The sequence below is a fragment of the Notolabrus celidotus genome, chromosome 6, assembly GCF_009762535.1.
Source record: "Notolabrus celidotus isolate fNotCel1 chromosome 6, fNotCel1.pri, whole genome shotgun sequence".
In the NCBI taxonomy this organism is placed as follows: domain Eukaryota; kingdom Metazoa; phylum Chordata; class Actinopteri; order Labriformes; family Labridae; genus Notolabrus; species Notolabrus celidotus.
The window spans coordinates 28,398,805-28,416,318 of record NC_048277.1 but is presented as its reverse complement, the minus strand read 5'-3'; the positions used below and the strand labels follow the sequence as shown (position 1 = coordinate 28,416,318).

General features: G+C 41.9%; 1 protein-coding gene across 1 annotated transcript in view; it reads left to right on the top strand.

Annotated features, from left to right (window-relative positions):
• The first annotated feature begins 8,946 nt into the window (after nt 1-8,946).
• Nucleotides 8,947-17,514, top strand: part of plxnb2b (plexin b2b) — a 151,566-nt gene continuing 142,998 nt past the window's right edge. The window contains exon 1 of the mRNA XM_034685655.1: nt 8,947-9,559. The gene's annotated coding sequence lies outside the window, so the exon portion shown is untranslated. The remainder of the gene's footprint in view (nt 9,560-17,514) is intronic.

The window sequence follows — 17,514 nt, the reverse complement described above, 5'->3', positions numbered from 1 at the left end:
TCATGGCAGCATCATAATCAGCTTTAAGTATTTCAACACACACTCGGAACAAAAGGCTGTGCATGGCTGAGACGTTAACACTATAACTTAGTGATTCGTGCAGGCTTCTAAGTAACTTGAATTCTCAACAGCCTATACACTTTTGGAGTCAATCAACTAGTCAATAATACTGATACGATTAAAATGTAAGTGCAAAAAAGTTCATAGAATTACGCGTAAACCTACGTGTTTTTGAAGGCTTTTATTTTGCGTTCACGTTCCTGTTTTTTGAAGGCTTTTATTTTTGTAACTTCTGGTATGGACTTCCGGTGTGGGTGTTATTGCAACGTTTTTAGCTTTGTAACTTCCGGTATGGACTTCCGGTATGGACTTCCGGTGTGGATGTTGTGGCGGCGCCATCTTGCCTGCAGTAGGGTACCCTTGAAGTGTTGGAACGCCATGCAAGCTGCCCCCCTAAATATGCTGAAGCAATTGCGAAAAATTGGACCGTCCTTACCTCCTCGCTACTTTGGCCTCCGCAAAAAGTTAAAGAAGTAACATTTTTTGGAAGGAAAAAAACTTAAGGTGTCCAAAATCCTGAGAAATTAATCCATACAGGTAACCTCCACTTGGTCTCTTGTTAATAGGATGCTGTCCGGTGATACTAGCCTGCTGTGCAACAGAATTAAAAAAAATGGCTGCACCGGAAATTCACACAACGACTCATCTGTTTCAAGATAAATTATTCAAAGTTTGCCTCAACCAAATCCCCTGTCTGTAGAAGCCCATTAATTATAATCACTGGCCTAAGGAATATTTAGGCTGTACATGGATGCATATAGCTTTGATACACAACTTATTATCCGTTAGAAAGCCTCAAAACTTATAGATGCTTTGTTTTACTTAGTTGTGACATGCTTTTTCTTCCAAGTATTTCACATATTATCTGTTTAAAAGCCCATGTTTCATTTTGCAGGTTACAGTGGCATATTGAAGAGGACAACACAGGGCTAGTGCAGGTATGCCATCCTTTTTTATTTGTGAAAGATGCTTCTTCGTTTCTTCACATTCTTTTGGCCAGCAATTGAGATCCAGGAATATGCTTTAATGCTTTAATGGATGCCCTAAGATTCTAGATTGAAGGGAGATTTCAAAATTCAGTGATGGATGGAAAGAGGGACCTGACCATTTATTGATTTATGAATAGCAAGCAAGATTTATATGCTCTACAATCCTCTCGAAGCCTGCCACTCAGAGATAGGCGGCCAAAATTTCAGATGTCTGATATTGTTAACACATTTTGATCAGGTCATAATCCCCCAGTAATCATATGCACTTTGCAAACTATGAGTTTGCAGCATGACACAGTCTGTTATTTCACTGGGTGGGTATTAGAAGCCCTTTTACTTGTTGAGGAGCTTCACTGGGATAATGCAGGTGCTATTGGGTGCTCAGCAGATAAGCATTGGCGTGTCAGGTGTTAAAGCTGCCTGCGCTGACACATTAGACAGGGATTTTCTCATGCCAGAATGTCAGGCCAATGAGGTTCATAGACACACGCCTGGATCACTGTCAGGGACAGGTAAGTATGCAGATAAGGGGATTACACCATGTTTGGGCCAAGTAATCTCAAATGAATCCTGCCAGCCTGTGTTTCATCCTCACCTGGAAAGCTTCAAATTCTCTTTTTTCGACCCAAGAAACACATTACATGAACACAGTTCAATTCACAAGACAATCCTTTTAACCTGGCTTAAGAAGCATTTGTGGACACATTGGTTTATGGTCATTTAACAACTGTGACAGCATTAATCTCCTCTAATTCTCTAAGGCACCTGATTACTTTTTTGTATTAGTACTTTCTCCTTTATCACCAGAGCTGCTATGTGAAGCGTTGTGGAGGGCTTATGAACACCTGGGCCTTGCTTTAAATGAGATCTGGTTTGGTGGTCCCTCACTGCCAGGCTTAGACTTGACCTGTTGAACAAACAGGACTCTGAGAGAGGAGTTGAACCCCCTTTTGGCTGTTGCTTTCCCCCGCTGGTAGACAGGGAGATGAAAATAGAGTGTAACAGATGGCTTAGCTGTTTTCTGCCACTCAGCACAGGCTGCTGGGCAGCCCACATAATACCATGCCATCCAAAAGGGGCTCAGTGGGCAGCCCAGAGTCTTCAGCATGCTGAGTGCTATTTCCCCCTGAACCATCAATCACACAACTCAAAGAAAACAGAAGGGGAAAAATCAATGCCATTATTGCCATATCATAATCCTGTCACGTTTAACCTATCTCACACCACGAGGAGCAGCTCATAGTGAGTTAAGTAGAACTGTATTGGTTAGAGGAAATGTAAGCTTCTCAGTAAAGTCTGTAGACGATGTATGTGCCAACAAGGCTGATCCAGCTTAGACCACATAGTGCAGCTTTCTCCCTATAATCACACTTTTGCAGACCTTCTCCAAGACACACAACCCTCTTTGAATTACTGATGGTACTGACTCAACAGGGAATGGATATTGTGCACAATTTATGTTAATGTGCACACACGCAGGCAGGTATATTTCTATTCATTTACCTGCACTTGTATTTGGATGTAAACAGACAATGATGTAATCTGAGCTACATCACATCAGTCTGGTTAAGGACATTTATTGATGCTGAGAGTCCCTCTGCTGCCTCTTAGAGAGGGGCCACCTGGACAATACAGGATGAGCCGGGCAACGTGTGATTAGATTGTGTTATGAGCAGTGAGAGGAAAACAATGACATTTTTCTTTAGGAGAGGGAGAGACAGCTCTGCCTCTGCAAGGAGATATCTGATAAGAGAAGACAAATGTCCCTTATGGTGCCTTTCAGTTTCTCCCTAAACTTCAAGGTCAGCCACTGTATTTTAGTTTTACTCCTTAAAGCAACACATCAGTATGTATACGCCATATCTATTCATGTAGAGTGTACACATAAACTCTGCATTCAACCAGTGTCTTCAATCATCAATCTTCCCAATCAAATATGATGCCTTTCTTTCTCTGACACACACATGCTTGCAGATTGTTCACACCAGCCCCCACACTGCTGCCACCCTGCTATTCCCAGCTTGTGGTTATTCCCAGACTGAGTCAGAATGGCACCATAAGCCTGTCTGTCCGTTTTATGCCAAACCTGATGTCTCCTTGTCACACATGCCTTTGCAAGGAAACTGAAGCCCTGCATACAGTAGCCATAGCCTGCTGGCTCTCACATCTCACATCTCTCCCCCTCTCTCTCTCCTTGTCTCCCTCTGTAATTACTTATAAGTCATATTGACAGCTGGAGGCACACTTAGCTAGGTCAGGAAGCCATTCAAATCAAAGTGTTCCTAACGCTTTAAATAACCTTCCCTCTGCCTCCCTGTTGAGTCTTTCTTCACACCTTTATCATTCACCGCCATGACAGTTTCCTGTGTCTGTGAACTGCTCCATCTGTTATCTCTGCATCTTTAGGTTAGCCACCACAGTATATCTGGCAACCTCCACCTGGTGATACAGAAAATAACTAGAGTGATAGATACCGACAATACAGCAGCATAGCAAGGGCACAACCAAGGGTACAATTGTGAGAACGTGTAGAACAGTGCGCCCGTTTTGAATGACTTAAATGGTAACAACATGCCAAGTAACTACGACATCACTTATTCAACTGCAGCTGGTGACCTTTGAAGCAAATCACATCACATGTACTCTCCGTCTTTTCATTGTCAGACAGTGCAATAAAGGTGAAAAGGGGAATATTGAAAGAACATCCAGAACATTTCCAGGTTTCTTTTTCTCAAGCATACATAGAGGCACAGAGCATGAGCCAGTGACAGCATTTACATCCCTGACTGTGCTCATTCTTGGAAGCTACACTACAAACTGCAGGTGTATGTAACTGAACAAATAGCATATGATTACCACAACTCCATTGCTGAAAGCTGTATGTTTTTGCAGCGTATGCAATGCACACTTTGGCTGTCTTGGTAAAAAATGACGAAGATAGCATCCAAAGTGTGGCCTTTGATTCTCCAATATCTTGCAGTATGCTGATAGTGATACTTTTCTTATACACATTTGTCAGATTAAAGTCTGGTGAAGGGGCCGTTAGCTACTGTGGTCTTTCTCTCTGGAACAAACTGCCTGCTGTGCTGACCCAAGGTCCATCACAACTGTGTGTACCTTTAAAACTAAACTCAAAACCTATTTATTTTCCAGAGCGTATGAAGAGTTACACTGTGTGCATGTAAATATGATGACTGACGTGACTGGCTGCATGTGCGGCAACACTTGCTTTATCCTCAATGTAAAGCACATTTAGCTTCACTGTAATTAAATGTGCTTTATGAATAAAATTGCTCCTACCTTTTTAAATGTTATACTCATTGTAAAGATAAACCACATGTGAGAAAGTCATCATGATCTCAATCACAAAAAGAAATGTGAAGTAAATTGTGCCTGTTACACTACATTTAATACACACATTGAAAAGAATGAATTGCCATGCTACAATAAAAAGGATACTAAATATGCTGTGATTATTTAGAAACTGGATACAGGGTCAAGCGCAAATATCTAGTAAGCATACGTTTAATACAATATATAAGCATCACAACAAGAAATCCCTTCTTTATTATCTGTGGATCACAAATGGTTTTGTTGAATGTGTTAGTATGAAATTGTTGCAGTGTTGTGTCAATTTTGGCACCCCCTGTGGACAAAGTGATAACTCATATCTTATACCTGATTTCACCTCGTCCTTGTGAAAGTAGTAAATCAACAAAAATCACTTCATGTTGTCTCTTTATTGTGAAACATCAGTCACTGTGACTATATGCTGCGGAAAAAGTACCAGATGCTGTTTCTTCAGCATGTTGTTAAAGATCTCATCTGACACCTACCCCTTCATGGCGGTCATTAAAATGTACGATAAAGAAATTGCAAGTCTTGTTGTCATTGGTCTTATTTGCTTTTCTATGTCTTAAAGAGGCATCACAGTTCATTTCAAACTGTTTCATAACCAATTTAAAATATTTACTGGAGCTTTAATGTAATTTATTCTTATTATTTGTACAAAGTACATTCAATGCTAATAAATATTAAATGTAGATTTAACATTTGATTATGCTGGGAATCCTTTTAATGTACTCAGATGTTGTGTTTATCATCACCATATGAATCTTGAATTTTGTGTGTGTGATATAGGTGCAGATCTATGTGTTGGCTACCTTTTGAACTCATTAAGAAAGATAATTAGGTAAAACCTATATGGAGTTACACATTCCATATCTTGTGCATATAAAACTGTACATTATTAAACTTGTATATGTTCTTATCGGAGTACAACCACATCAGACTGTGTTATAAACCATGTGTTAAACAATACAAGCTGCCGCCAATAGAGGGCAGTCTGTACACATTGCAAACAGCCTCTGAACTATGAACCTTGATTCTGATATGAACACTTCATCATTATGGACAACTGAAATGCTGTATCATAAATTAGATTGTAAAATATGCTGATAGTCAAACATTTCACAGGCCAGACCAGCTGAGGGACAGTGCATGACTAATGGGTCTGTTTGACACCAGCATGATAACAGATCATCACTATTCAAGCAACATAAAGGCAAGCTGCAGGAAGCTTTAGGAGCATTGATCAAAATGTCAACACAGTTGGGGTATGTAGTAGAACAAAGTGGACTTCTATTCCACTTTAGTGAATTTAGAGAGCTTTGTCTTTGGCCTTTTGTTGGCTACCAACATCCCCTGGGCTAGCATGTACCCAGACTCAGCAGCCTCATTACTCCTTAGACAAACAGGTTCGGACATGTTGAAGTCAGACCCAAAACAACCTGGCTCTAGCCCGCCACTTTCCACTCTCCCGGCTCTATTTGTGATTGGGGAAGTGTTTGTCTCTCCCACTCTATCTCTCAGTGTCTGTTTGCCTGACACTTGTCTGGCTTGGCCTAGTTTCTCCTTGATCTCATCAGTCAATGTGAGGACCTGTGAAGGCCATCTCCCCCATCTTGCTCTGTGAATCTCTGCCAGCAGTGCCTCTGTCAGCAGTTAGGGACTGTCTTACACCCACACAGTCTAAGGGCTTTGCTCTGGGACCCACTGGGCAAAGGCAGCACACTTCTCCCCCAACAGACAGCCTCATTAACATGCCCATAAATCACTCACAAAACTGACACCCAGCCACACAACATGACATGACACACAGCCACAAAACTCACTGTGCCAAACTGCAGTGTTATGATATATTAGGCAGAAATAAGCTATTCAAATAACCTCTTGGGACTGGATAGAGCCAATCAAGCTCGAGTAGCACTTACACGCATTTGGCCCACATCTTAAATCAGAGCAACTTTTAGCCCCACGCTGCATGAATGCGTGAATACATTCCCCTCCACAAAAGATCTACACATATGCCCAATCCAAAGGTTATTACATATTCACAGTACGATGAGAGATTGTTGCACTTTCAAAAACTTAGCTTGACTAAAGAGCTTTGAAATTATACTTCTTCTGATTAACGATTCAGCAGCAAAAGTACAGAAAGCGCACCAATGATATGCCTGATAATGAATACTAATACAGCTCTTGTGAGGACACAGTCAAATGAGGCTCAATAAACATAAATAGATGAGGAATAGCTGCTCTTGAAAAACATTTTTGAACCAAGCAATGTCCCCAAATTCCCTTTACGCCCCAATCTATTTTATTTGCACGCAATAACCAATGGTAAATTATGCTTTATTTAGTTGTTTATTTGACAGGGAAAGCACACTTTACATCATTACACTCAGGCGTTTAAAATATAATAGGTGTAATGCAACTGATTACACAGTGACAGCTAATTCACAATTATGGTCTCTAGGTGGGCTTTTAGATAATTATAAAATGAAAATGAAAGCAGATTTTATAAGAACCCCACAGGAAAGAAAACAGTTCAATATAACTAAGAATCACATCATTATAAAGTAGAAAATATGTGATGTAAAAAGAAAAATCAGAACAAATAAAAGTGAAAACACTATAAGTTCACATCACAGCCTCAAAGAGTCAGTTCAGCAAAGACCAAGAGAACTGAAGTTTTATCAAAGACAGCTGCTGCTTCTGTAGTCATACCAATACAGTGACTGTGAATGGAAACTTGCTGTTGATGCTCAAAGGACCAAGGAATGACATTTGAAAAACTCAGCAGCAACGTGTCTTTCTCTGGAGAACTGACAGAGCTCCCTGTCAACAGTCAGTGGCAACTGTTTCCTTAAGAAAGCAAAGTTTGGCAAAGCTGTCCATAGTGATGTCTGTTCATTATCCTGAGTAAACATTGGGTTGTACTTGAAAAGACTCAGACTGTGTGGTATCTTTGAACATCTTTATTTTCTCTAAATGTTGTGAGTAGCCTTTATCTAATGAAAAGACTGCTGATTCATTTATACCTCCTGTAGGCTATTTTAGAAATGGAAAACAAGACTGCGTTTACCACCTTACATCTGCATTGTTTCTGATGGTCACAATGGTTACCAGAAGTAGTCTGACTGAATGGTAACAAATGAGAAAATTACTCTGCTACTTGAATTACTACCTTTTGAAACATTTTTCATTGGTTTATGGTCTCAATTGCTATAATCTTCTCAGCAACATGATGCTCATTTTGGTTAAATATGGTCCTATTTATAGTAGAGTAAATAGAAAACATGCTTGGCTGAGAACAATCAATCACTAGCCCAGCACCCTGCTAACTGGAATAGAGACATAGTTACAACCCAGTGGTTCAAATAGCCTATCGCTTTTGGGTCTAAAAAACAAGGTGGCGTATGTTGAAATACCATACATAGGCTTTAAAAGTCTTGTACAAAAACCAGTGGATGACATTTTAATAACTATTACAACCATACACTTCTTTAGAACTGAAGATAGTTTGTAAAATCCCAATCATAGGGCTATGACTGGTTCAACTTGAAGGTCCCGGTGAGCTTGGGAAAGTCCTTATTGTGTTATTTTGGTGAAAAGGTGTCAGCAACATAGGGTAGCCTCAATCAAAGCCTACATTTGTCGCATTGGGGGAAAGACAGAAGGATGATCCAAGTGCAGATTTAAAATAAAAAGGTTTCAGTCAACAAAAGAACAAAAGGTATAAACAGAACTTACTTGAATGTCCAAAAACTAGGGACACAGAAACACACAGAACTCAGGAGAGATGAACGATGATCCAACACAGGACAGGGGAAACAGAGGAACTAAATACACGGAGTAATTGGTGTCAAACACAGGTTAAACTAATAGAGGGAAACACACAAGGGCAGGAAGTAAAACTAAACTGGAAACAGGGATCAAGAACTACAAAATAAAAACAGGAAACACAAGACAAGACTAAGAAACTTAGGAAAATATAACAAGAGACATGGATCACTAAACACAAAAGGGTGACAAAGATAACTAATACAGGGAGGAACCAAGGTAAGAAACACAAGGAAAACACTAAACTAATCAGCATGACAACATTACTGTATTCTCCAAACCAAGGATGATATGAAAACTTGTTTTATCGTGTCTTGGGTGAACTGACATGAGATTTCTGAAAGTGTGATGTATCAACGAGTTAAAGAGTTTATTTCAAAGTAACAACATAAAAAGGTTGTGGTATGTGGCTTGATCCCGACGTTCTGGTGTTGGAGCGTTGACAGAAAGTGGACCCATTAGCCCACTTTGAAACATGTCCTTGTGAATACTCCTTATTTTCCCTGGAATGACCTGGAACTACCCCCACAGACCCCTGTTGGTTCCGGACCACACTTTGGGAACCACAGCGCGCGGCGGTTGCAGCCACACCGCTCCCACTGCCCGAGGAAATATTTCAGCGCGTCGGCGAACAGACTACATAACTTGTTACCCCCTCTCTCTCTCTCTCTCTCTCTCTCTCTCTCTCTCTCTCTTTCTCTCCCCTCTCCCCTTTTCTTCTTCTACTACCACTACTTGCAGCTCATTGTCTCCTCACAGCGTCTCTCAGCTGGCGGTGAGTGTGCAGCGGGCGGGGGAATAATTCCTTTCCATACCCGGTAGCTACAGCTCTACTTCAGCGCGCTTCACTCTCTCTCTCTCCCTCCCTCTCTTCCTCTCCTTTCCTCTCCTCCCCTCATACAACATCCCGCTTTTAACAACGCGATGACAGTCGAGGAGAGCGCGTAAGCGTATCCCACAGGTGTGTTGCTACCAACCAAGAGCCGCCGCTTGTGGAGACTCACATACACACACACCTGGAAACTACCATGTGACTCGGCACCTGGGCGTGGAGAAAGTCCCTGATATTGAAACCAGAGACTCTTTTGTTAAGGAGTTGCCCGGGTCGCCTTTCAACAGGAATTGACAAATCGGTCAACGAAGTAGCGCGTGTTTTCTACGGAATAGTGCCTTCCTGAAAGCTCCTCACACCACAGGACGCGCGAGGAGAGTCTAAAATGTGAACTTGCAGACCGACTTCTTTCTTTTTTAATGTATTATTTCACCAAAGGGAGGACTACAATATCTGGACTGTAACTACTCTCTTCGCTCTCTTTTCCTCCAAGGTGAGTTCCGGGGAAGCTGCTGTGTATCCCGTCAGAGTGGGGTTGGGACTGTTTCTGTGTCAGCGTTTAACCATATAGTATCAATTTCAGAGCCTGGCACATGTGACCACCAAGTTTTGATAGCCTATTACACGCCCTATCGACATAGCACGGGTGCGTAAACCGTGCCCATCCTACATTACCGCTGGTTTCTGCGCGTTACTGTTTGATTCATCAATTTGTACTGTCTCTTAACATTAACTGCTAACAAAGACACTCTATGGAATCAAACATTATCTCAAGAACCATAAAATGCTACAAGAGACTGCAACATTCTACATGTACAGCTGTCTTATCGCACAAGAATCAGCCTTTTGCATTTTACGCGCTTATTAGTTTAAGTCACGTCTGGCTACAAAGTTGTTCTACTGTAAAGTCAGCAGCTGTGTGTTTGGAGCAAAGAAAGTCCCTGTAGACTCCATAAAACCAAGCATTTCATCTCAGGAGCATTGAAGCCACAGCATCTGCCCAGTCACCTCACAAGGAGTCGTCTGTCCCCTCCACACACAGGCAATTTCAGTGAGAAATGACCATGTGAACTGTGCTCCTCACCTCTGGACAGTGGGCTGTACATCAACAGCTGAGAGGACAGAAGTAGCAGTGAGCATTGCCTCTTGTTTGTGTTTTCTTACTCATTTTTTCTTGTCTCTCTTAAGAGAACAAGGAGACAGAAGCACTATTCATGTCCCTGTTGAATCTCCTGTGCAGTTCTGTCAGTCTGTATCTCTCTGTCCCTGGCGCGGCCCCTCAACAGAGCCACTGTACTGCCTTGTTGTCTTTCTAAATCGTTCCTTTATTCACGTCTTCCGCCCTTTTGCACAGACTGACTGTACAGAGGATGCTCCATCTCCCGGGGATTATACCTATTAAATGACATTACACAAGCAGTCTCATAGTGGGAATGGATTATTTCAGGCAGGGGGGCACGTGGAGGCAGGAAAAGCGGCTGCTGGGGGTAGGAGGGGGGTTAGAGCAGGGGGTCAGCCTCCGGGCTCCTGACTGAGCAGGGATGGTTCTCCAATACATGCCATCTGCTCACATGGACACACAAGCAATCGAAAGAGCAAGCTGCTTACTTGTATTCTTCTTTTTTCTACTATCTCTCGCTTTTCTCTCTCCCTTTTTTGCCCACAGTGTTTCATTCAGGGGTTATCTCCTCTGCTTTGAATAAATAGAGACACCTTATCTATGCACAGGAGACTGGTGATAAATGTTTCTCAGGCTGCCCGCTAGGGTGAAAAAGACAAGACAAGTGTAACACACTTCTTCATCAGAGATGCTCTTTTCAGGGTAACAGGATAGAAGACATTTCTCATTCAGGTCATGCTGGTGTTTTAGGATTCTGCAAAACAATCCTTAAAGCCGGATGCAAACTCATACCCTGTAATACAAGAGAGACAGAAAATAACAAACAAAGCAGGCATTTCCATGATTTTTTTTTGTAATAGACCGCTGGCACTACAAATACAACTTTGTGGTGAAATCCACTCTGGGTATTTTTGGATTCAGTGAAACAGCCTCTGACCAACAGAGAAACTGGAGGTGGGGAGCACTCGGCTGTTAAGCCTCGATGTGTTTTGGGTGAGCTAAAGTTCATCTGGTCCTTTTTACTTTAACACACTTTTCTCTGCTAGTCTAAATCGCGTCGTCTCCTGGAGGCTCACGCTGCATTAGAAGAAACGTGGCTTTATTTTTGAGGTCAAACGAATTTGAACTCATCCCCGGCCTCTTTTGTTTCCTTTGCATTGGATTACTGACTTCTGTCATTTTCATTTTGAAAATAAAACCATAATCCTTGTAAGCAACAAGCAATCCCCTGCCTCCTGTCTGCCGCCTACAAACACAAAAACGGCACAGAGAAAAAGGAGACATGAAGAGGGCATATGGATTGGTTCACTGCAAGTGGCTCATTTTGAATGACTTGTTAATCTGCTTTTTCTTGTCCTTACTAAAAACAGGATGTATCCTAAATCATATTCATAATGCTGTATCGGGTAGACCTACTTGCAACATAGAAGAGTCTGTTAGGCTGTTTGACCAATATGTTCCTGTCTCTGTTAACTTATTGGTCATGAAATAGGTGTGGCACACATGAGAAAGATCCATATGTATTACCCTGTTCCTCTATCTTATCTAAAGTCAACATAGACTCCAGGGGTGTGTGGACAGATGCATGAAGGGCGTGTCACTCCACTCGGTATCAGACTGCTGAAGAATCTGGGGAATAGGGATTTCCTCCAGATTGAGGATTGGCTTGTCTTTTCATGTCTGAGGATTATCCTATGATGAAGGAACGTCATGCTGAGGTAGCTCTCTGATCTTATCTCCGCCGAGTTTTACGGCTGCCACCCTTGCCCTTGGACTCTTGTGGCCTTGTCCTAAATTATCCCAGCTTCCCTTCCCTACCCTGCCCTCTCTCCCCTGTGGGGTTGTTTGTAGTTCACACACCAAACCCTTGCCAACCATACCACTCAACACTTCTCACCCTACTATGTGCTTGTGATCAGAGATAACAAAGCTGATACATGACAGACCAACAAGGTGTGATCAAGCTTATTCTCTCGCCCTCTCCTCCAGCAGCAAGCTATGAGGATGGGCTCTGTGGAGGGAGATATCAGCCTGGCTGTGCTTTCCAGCTGCTGCCACCTCATGCAGCTTTAAGTTCACTAAAATCCAGAGTTTAATCTGGTCTGTCTGCAAGCTCCCAAGCCAAGCACTTCAGACCTTGGCAAGTTCATCTCAGCATGATGTACTTTTACCTCTAAAGTAACACTGACATCTCTCAACCTCAGCCTGTCTTTCATCTCAAGTCCATGGTGGACCACACCATACACTCAGCCCACTGTGGCTTACTTTTTCCTCCATGCAGCTGCCAATTCTGACTGCGAAGTCAAAGTTGATGATTCAAATCATCAGCAGCCTGAGATGGAGACCCCGACTCAGATAGCAGAATGTTAGTTGAATCTCTAGAGAGCTATAAAACGTCTTTTTAAGACAGATTTTATAACACTGCTGTACGGGAAGGCTGCCAAAAAAGTTGTATTGTTTTTTTATACAAGGGCGATGAAATGGTTATACTTATGCAGGGGCAGCAGCATGGCCGGCTGTAAACTTAACAAACCAAGTCTCAAATGACCCGCCAGTGTTCACTGTTAACAAGGTTTTACTGTCATCTGGGTTATCATCATAGGTCTCCTCCCTCAAAACAAACAGATCCTTGTCAATAATACTGGTTGGAACACTTTATGGAGCTTTTTCAAATAAAGAAACAGACAATGTGAGGGCTGTCAAATTATTAATTTTTAATTTCTGAATTTCAATAGCTAATCCAGGACCAGAGCTGTGAGGTGCATAAGCTCTGTACATGGGGCACTTCCTCCCCCCACTGAGCTAAACCAGTGCCCCCAGTGTGAACCATTTTTATTAGTCACTCATGTCCAATGATCCCCTGTTAATGCAACAGTATGTGCACTTTTCTGGAGTTTCAGTTTGTGGCTTTCTTTGTTTCAGTCAGGTTCTGTAAGCATGAAGCTTTTGTTCCCCGTGACATTAATGCATATGACTGTCACAACACGCCAAGCTGTGGGTGTCGGTAAGACCAAAGTCCTCCACAATGTAGGCCAGCCTGTAGTCTGTAGCCACCCATTTAGCAAGTACTGTAGTCAACTTCCTTAATTTAGTTTCATCCTTAGGTCTGTGCTGATTCACTGAGTGCATTTTACTCATGACTTTTTAAATGAGCCATCTGGGAGTTTTTTTTTTAAATGTAATGTGCCATTCAAAAGTGCAGAGGTGTCGTCATTTTCTATCAGAGCAGCAGTAGGAAGCAGGAAGGTGCTGCGGTAGCTCGACTACGGTGTGCTGGAAGAGACGAAATATGATCAGACCAGAAGAAAACAAAGCGTTTATTACAGACCTTAATTGCATCTTGGTCAATGTGTAAATGCTGAAAGCCCTGGTCATCATTCATCAGATTTTTTTTTACGTGGACTGGAATTATCCAAGTTGCTCTCAAGACAGACAAGGTAATCAAAACAATTGAAAACTGAATCAAGTAGTACAATGTTACAAATCTGTGTTTTTCTGACCCTGTAGGATAGCTGGTCTGCAAGCAAGCTTTGTAACTTACTCTATGCCTGACTGAAGTCCTTTATCTACTTAAAGCTCATGTGAGGAACTTTGTTTGTGTTGGTTTTGGCACTCTCATTGGACAAAGTGATACCTCTTATCTCTTTGCTGCTCTTGTCCTGTACATGCACAAAAACCAAACTGCTCTTTCCTTCTTTAAAAGTCACTCACTGAGTATTTGCATGTGAGAAAAGTTAAAAAAACAAAAGTTGTTTCTTAGCTGCTGTCAATCATCTGGCCTGACATCTCCCCCTCACAGGGGTTACAGCCATTTAAAATTACTAAATAGATATAGCACTTCCTGCTGCTGATGGTCTTATTTGCTTTTGTAGGTCATAAAGAGGCATCACTTATAATTTGAGTCTGTTTCATAACCATCTAAAAAACCCTAACAGGGCTTTAAATTACCTTGTAAGAAAAGGTGATGACCTGACCTGAAACACTTAGAAAGTACTTGGCTGGGAACGTTTTAATGTATGGTTGACAGCTGGCATTTGTGACAAAATGTGAGACTCATGCATGCTGATATCCAAGTTTGAAGTGACGCTGAACTGAAAAGAGGGAACCAACAGTCTTAGCTGGGAGATGAACAGCCACATCTAATTCAACTGACAAAATTCTGACTCTGTTACAGCCTTACTGCCGACTCAAAATGGTTTACCCTGTTGCTACACTCTCTGCTTTTCTTCTGTCCTTACCTCTACCTTCATCCGGCCTGGCCTCTTCCCTAAATTCTCAGTTCTTGGAGCATGACTAAGAGGAGCATGATGAATATTGTAAACATGCTCAGACTCCTGAAAGAGATAAATGATTCACGTGGGAAGGGAGCTGCCTTAATTGCTCGGTTGAGAGGTTGTGGGCTGGATGTTCTGCTGGGGAACTGAGGGATCCCAGTGTTTTAACAAAAAGCCAGCGGAGAGGGAGAAGGTTGACGTGATGTGAGGTTTGGAGAAGTAGGCGGCTACTTGGAAGAAAAAAAAAGTTCTCCAAAAGGAAAACACGCAATCTTTGTTGCTGTTCAAAAGGCACTTTGGGTGGTGTTGGCTGTCAGCAGCCTTGAGGTTGCATATCTGAGGACTGAGCGCCAGTGATGGATACACAATACAGACATCTGCCTCACTCTCCTCTCACCTACTTCCCCATGGCAGCTGAACTGACAGGCTGACACAGACACAGAGTATCGTAGAGGCTTTTTGATGCTACCTGCTCACTGGAGGCATGTCAACCAGCTCAACCCATTCAGGACACTGGCACACATTCACACCCAGGCAGGCATTTTCAGCCCGACAGAAGTAGGTATCTGAAAAAGTATCAGCAGTGATGAGAGTGAGGGGTCACCTTGATTTCTATCCTGGGAAATCTTCGTCAGATGCTTTCTTCTCAAGGCTTGTACTGGCAGGAGAAAAGAGACCGGAAAGCTAATTTATTTTTCGCTTTGGTAATTGAGTCTGGCACATACTGCTATCAAAATGCTATCCATTTAAACACTTCAGAAGGAAGTTGCTGGTGCTTGCTTCAATCACTGTAATGCAATGGGCGATGTTTGGTCCAGCTCGCTTGCTTTATGATTAAAAGACGAATCACAGATCTCTCAGACTTTGACATATTGAAGATAAGTCGCGATTCATTTCACTGCAAATTGAGGGTGCCTGTGCAGGATTTGGCGACTTGCTGATATCTTTTTTTTCTCACAGAGCTTTGAGTTTGAAATGGACTCAGGCTTGCAGTTGCTGAGAAATAACGGGAACTGTGTAGTGCCACTTATTCCACCTGTAATGTATTTTCACTGCACTTTTTGTTCATAACTGAGAGTTGCTCCTTGTCGAGTGCCATTTAATCCTAACTAAGGCTCCAGAGGGTGCAATTCAGTTTTATCAGTGTGAGCTACATCACAGTTAATCCTCAAACTGACCAATTTACTCCTGCCAAGATCATTTTAAATTATCACCTCTGCTTTACTGCTAATATGACGTCCAGCTGCTTTATGTTAATACTGTGGTTGCCTTCAAGTATTGGCCCTCCTCTATTCCTTTTTTTTCCCCCACTCACACACTGGGCGATTAATTATGAGCCGTATGTGATCCTCAGCCAGGACTGGTGGGTGACAGATGCATGAAGGGTCAGTGCACTGGCGGCAGCTGGAGATGAAGGTCACACCAACCTGAGAGAGCAAAGAGGGAAGATAATGTGGCAAGCTGTGGAAGACATAGAGGGCTGGTCTGTGTGAGTGTAACTTGATGAGAGAGATGAATGATCCTAAGGATCCATGGAGGAAACTCACTTACAGAGTATAACTCAGAGCAGCCTTATTATAAATTGATGGTACTTTAGAAAATAAACATGTTTCACCGGAAATAGCCCCTTTTTGATGGCATGAAGATGTTATTAGATGAAAAAATGAAATGTTTGCTGTTGGAGTTTTCATTTGATATATGTATGTTGTTCTTTAATAAGTCCTAATTATATCTAGCAAGGTCAGTTTCTTAAAGTTATATTTTGGCCTCTTTATTGGTAGGACAGCAGAGGAGAGACAGGAAATGTGGGGAGTAGAGAGTGCGGGAAGACATGCAGCAAAGGTTTGGCCGTGAGTTGAACCAGTGACCGCTGCAAGAGGTCTATAGCTCAAGTCCTCAAGTTCAGAAATTAACCAGTTTTTTGTTTTTTTTAGATAGTTTGCTATTTTGTCCCTTTCAGCACGACACAGTTAAGCCACCACAGACTCTTGCTTCCTGATGGAAAAATGGCTACACCACTGTGCGTTTGAATGGCTCATTTCACTTAAAAAAAACTCCCAGAGGGCTCAGTTGACAGGTCAAAAGTAAAATGCACTTTGTGTCAAATGGAAATACAAAATATCACCCAAGTACTCCAAGTTTGAGCTACCACCTACAAGCGAAGCATACAGGTGCAGCTAATCAGACTGATGTCAGTGGGCATCTGTGTCACAAAACCTGCAGAGCACTATTCTGGAGTGGGCGAATCACCACAGACCTGTGGATGAAACTAAACCACATTTGCTAAACGGGTGGCAACTGACTGCAGGCAAGTCAATATGTGGAGTGCAGGTCCAAGGGAAGTCCTCAGGTAGATAGGTGACCAAGCTGTGTTATTTCTTAGCAATCACTGTATTTTAGATCATAAGATCAAGATCATAAAGTTAATTTCATTGCATTTATGTGATTCCCAAAACAATTCACCGGTAGAAATTGCTTTCCATTGTTGATATTGACTTGAAAACTGTTTAATTTCAACATAGGGATTAATAGAGGATTAATAAATAATTATTGAAATTCAGCATTCAACAAGATTTAAAAAAAATATATTTTGAACACCCTTATTTGTATGTTTTTTAACTTAAAAAGGAGCTCCTAAGTGAATTCCTCATTGCACAAAACTTTAAATCCTGTCAAACTAAACAGATGTGTGGCATTTACACTTCATTAACTCCAAAGATTTTTGGAAAATGTCAATTTAGATTCTAATTTTGTATTTACATTCAAATTCGACAACTGAAATGATCTTGAGGGTAAAAATAAACCTCATTTTGTCGAATGTGCTCTAAAATAGCAATTGCACCATTAGATCTGGAGGAAACATATGTTGTCCTTATTATATCTGGCATCTGCTGCAATCTGTTGGCAGCTGGAAGTGGACACGGAGATGGCAGCACTGCTGGAGGTTGGGTGTCTGTCTCTTGGTTGTCTGTTTCAATCAACAGTAGAAGTTACACGTTTCTGCAGAGGGAAAGATGAGATGTTCTTCCTCTCACATACCTGTGCTTGTCAGTG